Below are 12,810 nucleotides of genomic sequence, written 5' to 3'. Positions count from 1 at the left end.
ACGAGCTCCGACGGGGTCCCTCCCGAGCTCGCTGTTCTAGGTCTTCGCGAGCTCCCTGCTTGCACCGGTCAGATCGGTCGGCGAAACCGGTCAGACCGGTCCGCCCAGGGCTTTCGCTGTGTTGATCGTTTTGACGATCGTTGTGCGTTCTAGCGCATTCGAGTGCGTTGGCGCGATTCTGTGTCAACATATTGGGGCTCTGGTTATTGCCGATTCCATTCTACTGCAATCCAAATACACAGATCCTAAAACATTGTTACTTGATTTTCTTTCGTTGGTCATCTTACTATTACTAATTATATAGACTCCTTTTAAGTATCCACGTAAAGCCACCTAGATCCTAGGTGGACAATTAAGAAAAGAGAAAAATTTAAAAATTCTCACAAAAATAAGAAACATCCGACCATCAATCCAACAACTATAATCATAATAGTCGTTGGATTTCTTATCTTTCCTAGTAAATTACCCACCTCTATCATTATAAAAATAGACTAAAGTAACCCTCTAAACATATATCTAAATTACCCACCTCTACCACGATAAAAGAAATCTAAAGTAACCCCCTAATCATCATGTAAATTACCCCCATATGTCATTATAAAAATAATGCAAATAATCATCTAAATTTGCATATAAATTATCTAGTTATATCATTATTAAAATTTAAAGTAACCGCTAAATCTGAATCTAAATTATATTACCGTATTACAAAATATTTAAATTCACCTCTATAAAATTCTAAATATACCATGTGTCACCATGTATTCATGTACGATAAAAGAGATAAGAATACCAATTCACCAACAAATGGTTCAATTAAATATATATCAAACGCATACGGAGGTGTTATGCAAAATAAAATCTATTGCAACAAGATAATGATAATATGTATTTTTTAGAGTATATTTTAGAATATTTAATAAAAGAAAGAGAGCGTGAGATATAATTATAGTTATTAGCTATAAGCTTTATTTTTTATATGAATTCTAATTAGCTTGTGTGGGGCACGGGTTGATAGGCTAATATATTTTAATTATTAGTCCACGTCACCTGATTGAGCTGAGTTTGATATTTTTTAGCCTTGACACCCATTTCTTGAATATTTGCATATTACCCTCTAAATATTTTCATCGAGCCCCCTAATTTGGACTGTGATTATTAATCTTGATCCAAATATTTTCATATTACCCCCTCAATATTTTACCTTTATCGGTTCGTGATTATTCTTATTCTCCTCCACCTTCGCTCCTCCCCGCCTGTCCGTCGTCCTCCCTAGCACCGAACGCCCATCATCCGTCCATCCCTAGCTCAAGCCCTAGCACCAATAAGCTCCACACTCCTTTGATTCGTGCAGCGAGGACCGGAGGACGGACGGCGGCGCCCACAATTCATTGAATTTTTATTTTTTTAAAATATTATTTTTTATGATAATTATGGATTAATACCCTGGATATGAGGAATTCCATAACCAGACCTGAATTAGGTAATTTCGTCTACCCTGTAGACGAAATTTAAATTTCATCCATCTAGCAAACGAAATTAGGTAATTTCATCTACTGTATACTAAATTTAAATTTTGTCTTCTGACCAATCGATCGATTTGAATGTGGGCCACAATATTTCATCCAATGGGTTGACGAAATCTAATTTTGTCTTACGGTTGGACGAAATCAGTGCAAATTTTGTTGATTTCCTCCACCCATTACTACACCCGTTATTCTGTCCAAATTTTGTTGATTTCGTCCACCCACTACACCCGTTATCCCGTCCAAATTTTGTTGATTTCTTCCACCCACTACACCCGTTATCCTGTCTTCTCTCACACGTCCCTCTCTCACCGCTCCCTCTCTCTCATCCATTCCTCTCGGCGGGTGGGTGCAGCAGCAGGGTGCGGCGGATGAAAATTGAGATTTCGTTCACCAGTTTTGTGGAGCACTACAAAAGATACATTTGTTTTTTTTGAGAAAACATAACCAACCTATTCAAGTTCCAACTGAAAAAACATGAACTTCAGGCTGCAGAATGTAAAAAGCCTACAAAATAAAGAGTACAAAATAAAAAAACTATCCAAAATGTTTATCGTCCGCATGATCAACCTACATATAAGTCGAAAAGTTGTATGCAAAAACAATAACTCTACGGCGACAAATGTTCAAAACAACAACAAAAAGGTCTAAATTGAAAAAAATAAAGCAAACTAAATTTTGCTTGCTGGGTAGACGAAAATTATAGATTTTGTCTATCCGGTGGATGAAAATTGAGAGTTCGTCCACCGGGTAGACGAAATCTATTTTCGCCTAAAAATTAGACGAAATTACAATTTTGTCATGCAGAATTACAATTTCGTCATGCACAGCGAACTAATGCGTGGACGAAAATATATATTTCGTCTAATGGTTGGACGAAATATATTTTCGTCCATCTAGAGGATGAAATTTTTGTATTCTGTCCGTTTGGAAGACGAAATCGGCAAATTTCGTCGGCTGGGTGGACGAAATTTAAATTTCGCCTGCTGGGCAGACGATACAAATCTAGTTCTGGAATTCCTCATATTAGGAGTATTAATCCAAAATTACTGTAAAAAATCATATTAAAAAAATAAAAATTCCAATTCATCACCCTTCGCGGCAATATTCCGGCGCGGCATGGCCACAGGCGAAGGTGGCTCTGTATCTCTTCCCCCATGGGCCCTTCCTCCCACATTTTTTTAGGCAAAGGATAAAATCGGTCTACAATTAATATCCACATGGTGGATATATACATTCAAAATGAACGCAAGAGTTCTTAGACTACAAACCTCAAATGAGGGGATAAAAATACAAGAAACAAAACTTTAAAACAAAGAAAAAAAACTAAAAGACTAAGGTTTAGTCTTCTTCATTTGAAACGCGAACGAAGAAGAAAAATGAATGCCATCACTTCCAGCGAGGATCACGAGGCCTCGACCCACGCATCCCGTGCTCACAATTCATGACCTGATGGAAAGGTGAATACTCTGAATGGGTGAAACATGCATGGCCAATTCAGCAGATGTGATTATTTGGCATTGTTCTCTCGCCAATAGCACTGCTGCAATAAAGAGATCAGAGTTTATGCGTGTGTATCAAAGAAGGCAAGCTTCATGAAGCAGTGGTTGGTCCATTTTTGTGTGGAATTTTTTTTAGGAAAGGATAGGCACATATTTAAATGAATAACCAGTACATTCTTGTGTTATGTTCTCTCTTCTGGTCCATAGAAGTGCAGATGGAGCACAACACGTCAACACCAGTGCTGCAAGCTGAGGGGGATAAATCATGTTTTCCATTTTTTCCCCATGAGAGGTAAAACATTTCATCTTGATTGAAGGAGAGATTATCAGTTATCAGGTCCATTTCAATGTCTTTGCTATGTCAGGCTTGGGGTGCGTCGAGAGCTCTCCTATTACAACCCAAACCCAGTGTAATTTATTGAATGTTTCCGCTTCTCAAGATTTTTAATGGAATGGCATCGACTAGTGTGTGTGTGTGTGTGTGTGTGTGTGTGTGTGTGTGTGTGTAAAGATGCTACTTTCAGTGTCAGTTAACCCAAAAGTTCCAGTCATGTGTGAACAGTGATCATAGAAGTGTCCACCATTGACGTCAGACAAGTCATGTCCATCTCCTCATAGAGTGATAATACTATTGTTTCATACACTCAGATGCAGCGCTTTGTAGCAATATTCATTTGTTCTTGTATAGATCGAGCCACGGCATAAATCTGGACACAACCTGCACTTCTACTACGATGTCTGGTGTGAAAGCCAGATTTTGTTACATTGGCAGATTCTGTTCTTGACTAAAGCAGTGCCATTTGCATGAAAGATGGGAGTTGGATGTGCATATCTGAATTTCTGCTCATACCCGATATTTTAGTAAAGGGCAGAATCTCTGTTTATACCAGGAATTCAGTTCAGTTTCAGTGCATGATAATTTAAGTGAGTGATTGTCATGTATATGCTTTACGCTGGAGAGGGGAACGATATAGACCCTCCAGAGTTTCCAAGAGCAAAGCTGATCGAGGAAGCAATGCATTAAGTATCTTGGTCTGGTAAGAAATGTTGCACAATTGCTTCCTATGTTTATTTAGAACTCATGCCATATACCCTTCCTCAAAGTATCTGTCAGAAACTAATGATTGCTCGACTATCTCTGTACTGCAACATCATCTTTTTCCTCAAGTTTGACTTGTAAGAAATATGTTCTTCAAATCAAAACATGTATTGAATATTATTGCTATTACTATAAAATTAGTTCATATATGATATATGAACTGCATGTGGTGCAGCCTCAGGCCTAAATTATAATTATTCTAAACATGAATAAGTTCGAGCATTAATTGTTCTGCTACTGTCCATACTATTATTAACTTAAACCATGAACCATGGTCATTAATGGAAGTATGTTGACTTTAAAATACTTCACATATTCAAGCACAGCAAAAGGAATTTCTTTTTAGCAAACTTATTATTTTCTTGATATAAAACCTCCCACTTGGTTCCAAGCTCTAACATTTATCCAATGTCTTGCGGCAAGAGCGTGAGCACTATGAATATGTCATTAATGAGGGAAAGATTATATGTAAACAGTCTGGAGAACCACTTGAAACATGCCAAGGTCCTAAAGGGACTAAATGGATTTTTGTTATGAGCACAGCAAAATAACGGAGCTTGATACTACAGATCACTATCATGATGGCATTTCTATAAATAACGGAGACCGCATAATTAATATGGCAAGTAAATTAGAGCTTGAGACAGACATAATAACTGCATTGGAGAGACAATCGCTCCAACAAATTTAGAGGTCACATAGAGATGTCTCAACATACTGAGAATCCAATTCCTCTAAATAATACTCATTTCTTGACATTCACAAGAAAATGATACTTTTTAGGCAGGGACATCATTTGGTGCTGATATTTCTCCCTCAGAAAACTGATATTAGCAAGGAAGTAGTGGATGCCTCAAGTGAGAAGTTCATCTCATCAATTTTAGAGAGGTAAGTCCCAGCCCACATTATCTCACCTTTATACAATAGCCTCCTAACAAGAGAATTTAGCATACATGAGTCTGGGGTGCATCCACTATTTTCCGTTGCTAAAAACATATTGTCAGACTCTTCTAGCAACCCTTCTTTTATGAGATTTTGTATCATTAAGTGATAGGTCACAACATTTGGACCTAAACCATGGGCAGAGATAGCAGTGAACATATCCATAGCATCTTCCTTTCTGCCACTTTTGAGCAAAGCATCAATCATAATGTTGAAGGTAACGATGTTAAGTTGAAAATCCTTAGAACATAGACTCTGAAATATTTTAAATGCCTCATCAACACAATTATTTTTGCAAAGACCATTCAGAATTATATTGTACGTGGAAATGTCCAACTTATTCCACTTTTGATCATATTGAGATAGAGTCCTTTTGCTTCAGAAAACTTCCCAGACCGAAATAAACCCTGAAGTACCGTGGTATAACTGACAATTCCAGGCCTAACTTCATTGCTTAACATTTCTCTGAATAGTCTAGCTCTACAATAGCCATGAAGCAAAGTATTATAAGAAGTGGCATTTGGTTTCAAGCCCACTCGGACCATATCATCAAGTAACTTCATAGCTTCCTTCATCCTACCAGCTAAACAGTGGCCATCCATTAATATAGTATATGAGATAGCATCAGAAAATAATTCCTCGGCCTTCTCCCATTTGTCAACGCTGCACAGTCCATAACTAGTGAGCTAAAAACAACGATATTAGGAGTCACCCTTTCATTGATCATCTGATTGAATTTAAGCATAGCCTCATCCACTCTTCCCAACTTGCAAAGTGCATCTATTATTGCTCCGTAGCTGACTGCATTAGGACTCGACCCTTGCTGCCTCATTTGGGCAAAGATATGCATTGCCTCATTTATCATGCCACCTTTACCATATGCATAGATAATTATATTGAATATATGATGATTAGGTGAAATACCATTTCCTGCCATTAAATCCAAGAGACCATGCATATCAGAAAGAGCACCTATGGTGGCATACCCATGAAGCAGAGTGCTATATGTAGTTACATTAGGTTTTATGTCCTTTTCAATCATAGAATCAAACATCTTTCTAGCCTCTGTGCATCTTCCACTCTTGCAATGATAATCCAGCAACAAATTACATGTGACAACATCTGGCTGATGACCATGTGCGGACATTTCTTTGAGCATTCGAGCCACCTCTTTCCCTTGTCGTGAAGAGCAATATCCATGGATCAGACAATTGTATGTTCGATTATTTGGCTTGACACGTTTATAAATCATCTGCTGAAGGACACCCTCAGCCCTGTCAACTGCTTGAGCTTTGCACAAGCCATCAATGACTATGCTGTAGGTCACAACAGTTGGCAAAATCCCCCGGTCATCCATTTCACTAAATAGGCTGTAAGCTTTGCGCACATGGCCATCTCTAAACAAGCCATTGACGACGGTATTGTACGACACGACATTTGGTGGGCAGCTACCACCCATAGTCACAGAATTCGGGGTCGATGCCTCGTCCCACAACCCGGGAACGCCGTTCTGATTCGAGGGTCGGGGTCAAAGAGGGCAAGGTTGGATCGCGTCCCGGTTTGAGAAGGGTCGTAGCCCCATTGCTAGCAGATTTAATTGGAATAAGAAGGTTATTGATAGCGGATTGATGTGGTTTTTGTTAGATAATAAGCTGAGTACGTGTAGTATGATTTAGATGTACTATTTTGTATGTTTCTTATATACTTGTGCAGATTAGTTTCTTCATTAGTAGCATATATATATATATATATATATATATAGTCTTTTTAAAGACGCATCGACCCGAAGATATCGACCCGGATGAATCAGAGTCGCGTTCCATATAATAATTTATCGTTCCATAGATGTATATCCTATTTGTACCACAATTTTATAAAGTGACGACCCTCGACCCCGTTCCTTGACCCGGTCGACCCAGGAATTTTGTGACTATGCTACCACCTCCATCATCTGCCATCATGTGGAGCAGCTCAAGTGCCTCCTCAGCTCCCTTTTCGTCGCACAAACCCTTTAGAACTGTGTTGTATGAAACTACATCTGGCGCGCAGCCAAACTCGGGCATTCGTTAGCTCAATATCTCCATGGCCTCACCCACCCTCTTTGCATCGCAGAGACCTTTGAGAAACGGATTGATGACTGCGCCCACCCTCCAGCCCGCCTTGAGGACGAGGCCGATGGAGGCGAAACCAAGCTCCAGGCGTCCCATGCGGCAGAAGCAACCGATGAGGATGCTGTAGGCGAGATCGATGCGGGCTCGTGGCCAGGCGAGACGAACAGCCTCCGATTCCGGTTCGGTGGGTGGCGGAGCAGCGCGTGCTGCGGCATGGAGTGGGCGAGTGGAATTGGATTGCTACCGGCGGCGGCGGTTTATGCTGGTTGAGGCGGCGGGGCGCCGGGCGTCAGGTGCCGCCGGGCGGTGGCCGTCCGTCGCGATAGGCCTGCTAATGGGTTGGGTTGAAATGGGTTTTATGGGGTGGGTTTTGAAATGGAGTGTGTTTGGATGATTTAAAATGGATTGTATTAGTTAATGGGGTGGGTCGGGGCGGGTTCTATATAAATGCGGGTTGGGGCGGGTTGGGGTGGTTGAAATGGATACTTTTTTACAAAATAGTATAACTATATATAAATGTGAGTCCCACGTGAGAGCTGGACTCTGAAATTAAAACCACGTGTTTATATCAGAAAATTTTATCGTAATTGACTGAATTTTGTTGGAGATGACTCAGTACGAATGGCAGCTATTTTGTGCAAAGCAGTGTGGCTAGAACTACCTATGGGCCCCACATGAAGAGCCGGACCCTGGAATTAAAACCTCGCGTTCACACTATAAAATTTTATCGAAATTGACTGAAATTTGTTGGAGATGACTCAGTACGACTGGCAGCTACTCTGTGCAAAGCAGCGTGGCTAGAACTACACGTGGGCTCCACATCAAGAGCCAGACCCTAGAATTAAAACCTCGCGTTCACACTATAAAATTTTATCGAAATTGACTGAAATTTGTTGGAGATGACTCAGTACGACTGGCAGCTACTCTGTGCAAAGCAGCGTGGCTAGAACTACACGTGGGCTCCACATCAAGAGCCGGAGCCTAGAATTAAAATCTCGCGTTCACACTATAAAATTTTATCGAAATTGACTGAAATTTTTAGAGATGAGTCAATATGAGTGACACATACTCTGTGCAAAGTAGTGTGGCTAGACATATATGTGGTCCCCACATTAAATGTAGAACCACTAAATTCCTCTGCATAGTAGAACCCATGGGTTTTTATGGGTTACCCGCTTATAATGGGGCGGGTTGGTTAGAGTTGAGAAATTAACTAATTGGGTTGGGTGAGGTTGGGTATCTAAATATGTTAATTTTGGGTGGGGTTGGGTATGGTGCGGGTTCCAACCCATTAGCAGGGCTACGTCGCGATGTGACGAACGGAAACAGAGTGCACGAAGAGATGGGAGTTCGAGAGGCCATGGGCCCATGGGTGTGTATGATGGCGGGCCCACCGGAGCCGCGCCAGTTGACGCCGCCCAAGAACGGGTGCGGCTTGATGGCCGTGGCAACCCGCTGATTCAGTTCTTTGCGTTTTGATCGTTCTTGATGGTCCGAGGGCACCGCCGTCGCCGTTGCCGCACACAGTTCAGCTGAATCCACCTTCTTGATCGCTTGTCCGTACGCGCTGCCGGCGCAGATGGAGGTGGCGCGTGCGCCGGAAGGTTTCCTGATGCCGCACCACATGTACCGCGGCCGGCGGCCGGCGGCGGCGACAGGAGGAGGACCTTGATCCCGCCGCACCCGCATCATGCGCACCGCGCCCCACGAGTTCTACGGCGGCGCGATGGTGGCCACGCCCAGCGTGGACCTCGACGTCGACGATGGCGGCTCGGCCCCCACTTATTTCACCGCGCGGCTCTCCACGAGCGGCGGGTTCCGCGGCCAGCGCCGTGGCGGGCCTGCCGGAGACGATGGCGACCACGGGCGGCGACGGCGAGGAGACCTGCTGCGCGGTGTGCCGGGAGGGGTACGAGGCCGGCGAAGCGCTGAGGACGATGCCGTGCGCGCCCGCGTTCCACGGGGAGTGCATCGTGGAGTGGCTCTCGGTCAGCAGCTTCTGCCCGCTCTGCCGCTTCAAGCTGCCCACCCAGGCGAGGAGGACGCCGCCGCCCAACACCAACAGCCGGCAAGCCAGCTGGGATAGATGATGACGGTCGGGTCGTGTCGTGTCAGTGGCACAATGCAACGCTAGTTCGCATCTGATGACTAGTATCTGTGACGTATTCAAAAAGGTCTCCAAAAAATTCGACCCTAAATTTGACCACTCGTCTTATTCAAAAAATTGTGCAAAATATCGTATTTTTTGTTATGGCTTACTTTATTAATAAAAGGTCTCCAAGAATACATTAAATTTGACTATGTTTTTGCAAAAATTTTTGAATAAGACAAGCGGTTAAACTTGGGGTCAAAAAAGTCAAACGACCTACAATTTGAAACGGAGGGAGTACATACCAATTTAGTACTCCCTCTATTCAGTTTTAATTGATATATTTTCATATGACACAATGACCGAGGGCACCATAAGTGTGCTTATCAATCTAATGAATACAACAGACTTTTTTGTTGGTCCTCCAATAGTTTAACTGGGAACTCTTTGTAACTAGTGCTATTTATTGCCACAACCTATGCCAATAGTAAATATAACTATCATTTTTTAATATTTAAGTTTTTAAAATATAGCTATCAAAAGTAAATGGAGGGAGTACCTTACACAAATGGTTCCCTCAGAAATTGAAAAGCAACAACAGTGAAGTGTCAAGGCCATGCATGAGCATGACCACACAAAACAACCCAGCCAATTGACTTTATTCTTCTAAAAAAAAAACAAAAGTGCACGTGCACGCGTGATTTTTTGCAGGACTACTACTCGATGTCTTAGTTGATGCAAAAGTGCGTTGATTTGATTCCTTGCTTGTTCATTCGACCCCGCGCTTACGGCGGTGCTGATGCTTCCGTTGAAAGTTGTAGCCTATCTTGGAAGCAGAACAGCTTCAAATTTCTTGTTGAGTGGTACTACAGATTTCATATTGTATCAAAGCTGTATCCCTCCTTTTGTCGCCCATTTGTTGCGTACTATTTTTCTCGTTGAGTGAAAGTGGATGAAGTGGTTTTATCATGAGATGCTGTGTGCGGCCGGCTTTGTGCTGTTTGTGTACCTATTATTTTGATCATCCCGGCTTCGATGGCCAGCCAAGTTCAGATATTGTCTTTTTTTTGAGATAGATATTCAGATATTGTCTTGCACTTCTGGCAACGTGACTAAACTGCCGTATTGTCGACCAAGCAACTGGAATGAGTATCCTTACCCCTGGAGCTGGCAGGGAGTTGGTGGTGATCAAGGAGAACATGGATGGGTAGGGCAGTTGGCGAAAACCTCATTCCACATCCACTTGCGGTCACCAAACTTGTCCTAGCCGTCGATCCGAGTTGTGGACCCCATAAACTGTTGTGGCAGCCAGTATAATAGTCATCGTTAGTGTGTTCCAGCGATGAGGTGTGCTAGGGGGTAGTTTTGGAAGTAAAAAAGGTAGCAGCCTTCACCCTTCAATTATTGGTATCTGTTTTGCTCGCCGTACGCCCGAGTCTTCTTCCTCTCACTTGGACCAGATGCAGCACGAGCTCGCGCCGCCCCCCGCGTCAATGCTGCTCGCGCTGGCAGAGCCGCGCCGCCCGTGGGTGGAGCTCGCGACGTCTAAGCTCGCCGAAGCTCTCTTCTTCCCTAACTCCGACGGGATTAGAGGAGAAGGGGTTCGGGGAGGCCAGCCGGCCAGGCGGTGGGGACGGCTAGAGGGCGGATTTAGGGTTCTGGCAGCGGGGGAGGCGGTCGGGCCAGGTCGGGGCGGGGGCGTCCTTGTCGGAGCTGTGCGTGGTGGTGGCTGGGGCCGGCGACCGGCGGAGGAGGATGAGCAGAGAGACAGAGGAGAAGAGAGAGGTCAGACGTGAGGAAGAAGAACAGTAGAAAGATATCTCTTCCCAATATACTCTCTAGTCTCCAACACCACAGGACACAATCGACCGTTTCAAATAGTCTTGCTGTACGACTCCCTCTCACCAATCTCCACGCGGAGCAGTGTACGAGCGGTGCAGATAGGCCTTGTGCCCGCGTGGGCTGGTGGAATATCCATGTCCGGGCAGCAGGATTAAGTTCTGGTTTGTCACTGGGGTAAAAGGGGAGAGGACAAACATTGGCATATAACATCTACCTCTATCTGCATCCTGCAATGCAACGAGCAGCAGTAAACTAGTAGCAGGTAGGAATTGGAAAACAATGAGCAGATCAATCCAAAGCACTATACGGAGGACGGAGCTCACAACATTCTCAGAGTAGTTTTTGGTTGGTTCAACGGCATGCCGTTGCGGCGCTGCGACGTGCTCCTCCCTGTCTTTGCTTATAACACTGTCATGCAGTGCTTAGTCCATGCTTGTGTGGTTCCTTCATCTAATAATGCTTGTGTGGTTAGCTTGTTGTACGGTACCTCAGGATAAATTCAGCCAAGAGCCAAGCATGGATGTGAGCGGTGGAGACTGAAGAAGAAGGAACTGGCCGGAATGCCTGGCATGGCAAAATTGAGAATTTGCTAGCTGTCAGACGCCGACTGAACGGCGGCTACTGTGAATCGTTGAGGAGAAACATGAGCTCTGGACTGGATCTCTTCTTGCTGAGAAGAATCAAGATGCTTGCTCAAAAGACACGAGCTCCTTGCACGGGCTGCGCACCGCCACAATGACCGGCCGGCTACTGCTCGCCGCTCTCTGCCACAGCAGCATCGGACGCCGCCGGCGCCGCCATCTCCATCGCCAGACCAGCCCGCGGCACTAACCACCTCAGCCGTCGCGTAGAAAGAGACCATGAGCCCTAGCTCCCGAGTCCCGACACGGAACCCTCCGATGGCGGAGAACGACGCGGAACCCACGAGGGCACTGAGCGCGCCGCGCCAATGCCCATCATCGGCAGGCGCGCCGCGGCCAGCAGGGGTGGCGGCGCAGACACTCAGAGGCGGCGGGGAGCTCTCAAGGATGCAAAGTGAGCGACCGAGATGCGGCGGCGCTCCGGCAAGCTGCGGAAGGCAGCCCAGGGGGCGGACGGGACCCCGGGGGTGGACGGTATTTCAATTACCGTCCACCCCTGGGTCCCTCCCGTCCGTTCGATCAGGATTTTGCGGTTGAGATAATTCGGAAATCGCCTACTATTTTACATCCTTTTCCCCTTCGCTCGCCATCCCAGCGACAGGACGGCCAGGGCGTGGCGCCGGTGAGCCCGGTGCGCCGCCGATGCGAGGCTCGCGATGGACTGCATCCACAGAACGGGCTTCTCGACGGAGCAGCCACGAGTCCTCTGCACGGCAGCGCCTGCTCACTGCTATAGCTACGTCGGGCCGTCCTTGCCGTATCCGGGCGGCGGTCGCCATCGGGGGACCTGCCTGTGGCACTGGACTGTCCGTTCTAGGATTCTAGTAGTGCAGTTTCAATCTCATGTTCGATTCATCGAGTCCTCGCCATTATTGAAGCTGATGGTGATGCTCTTTGGGGTTGCTTCTGTCATGGATGTTCGTGGAGGAGAGATCGCAGCGTGGACGGCGACGACTCGCTGGCCCCCCGCTTCTTTCACCAAGTGCCTCGTCACGAGCGGCGGGTTCCGCGGCGTGCCGGCCGCGGCCAGCTCCGTGGCGAGCCTGCCGGAGACGACG

The 12,810-nt window shown here is 45.2% G+C and overlaps 1 pseudogene; it reads right to left on the bottom strand.

Moving 5' to 3' along the window:
- Nucleotides 1-5,543: 5,543 nt before the first annotated feature.
- LOC120646515 lies at nucleotides 5,544-8,869 on the bottom strand (annotated as a pseudogene).
- Between the last annotated feature and the right edge of the window lie 3,941 nt (nucleotides 8,870-12,810).

Source organism: Panicum virgatum, chromosome 8K, assembly GCF_016808335.1.
Source record: "Panicum virgatum strain AP13 chromosome 8K, P.virgatum_v5, whole genome shotgun sequence".
In the NCBI taxonomy this organism is placed as follows: domain Eukaryota; kingdom Viridiplantae; phylum Streptophyta; class Magnoliopsida; order Poales; family Poaceae; genus Panicum; species Panicum virgatum.
The sequence above is the reverse complement of the archived record's forward strand: the minus strand, read 5'-3'. Positions and strand labels throughout refer to the sequence as shown.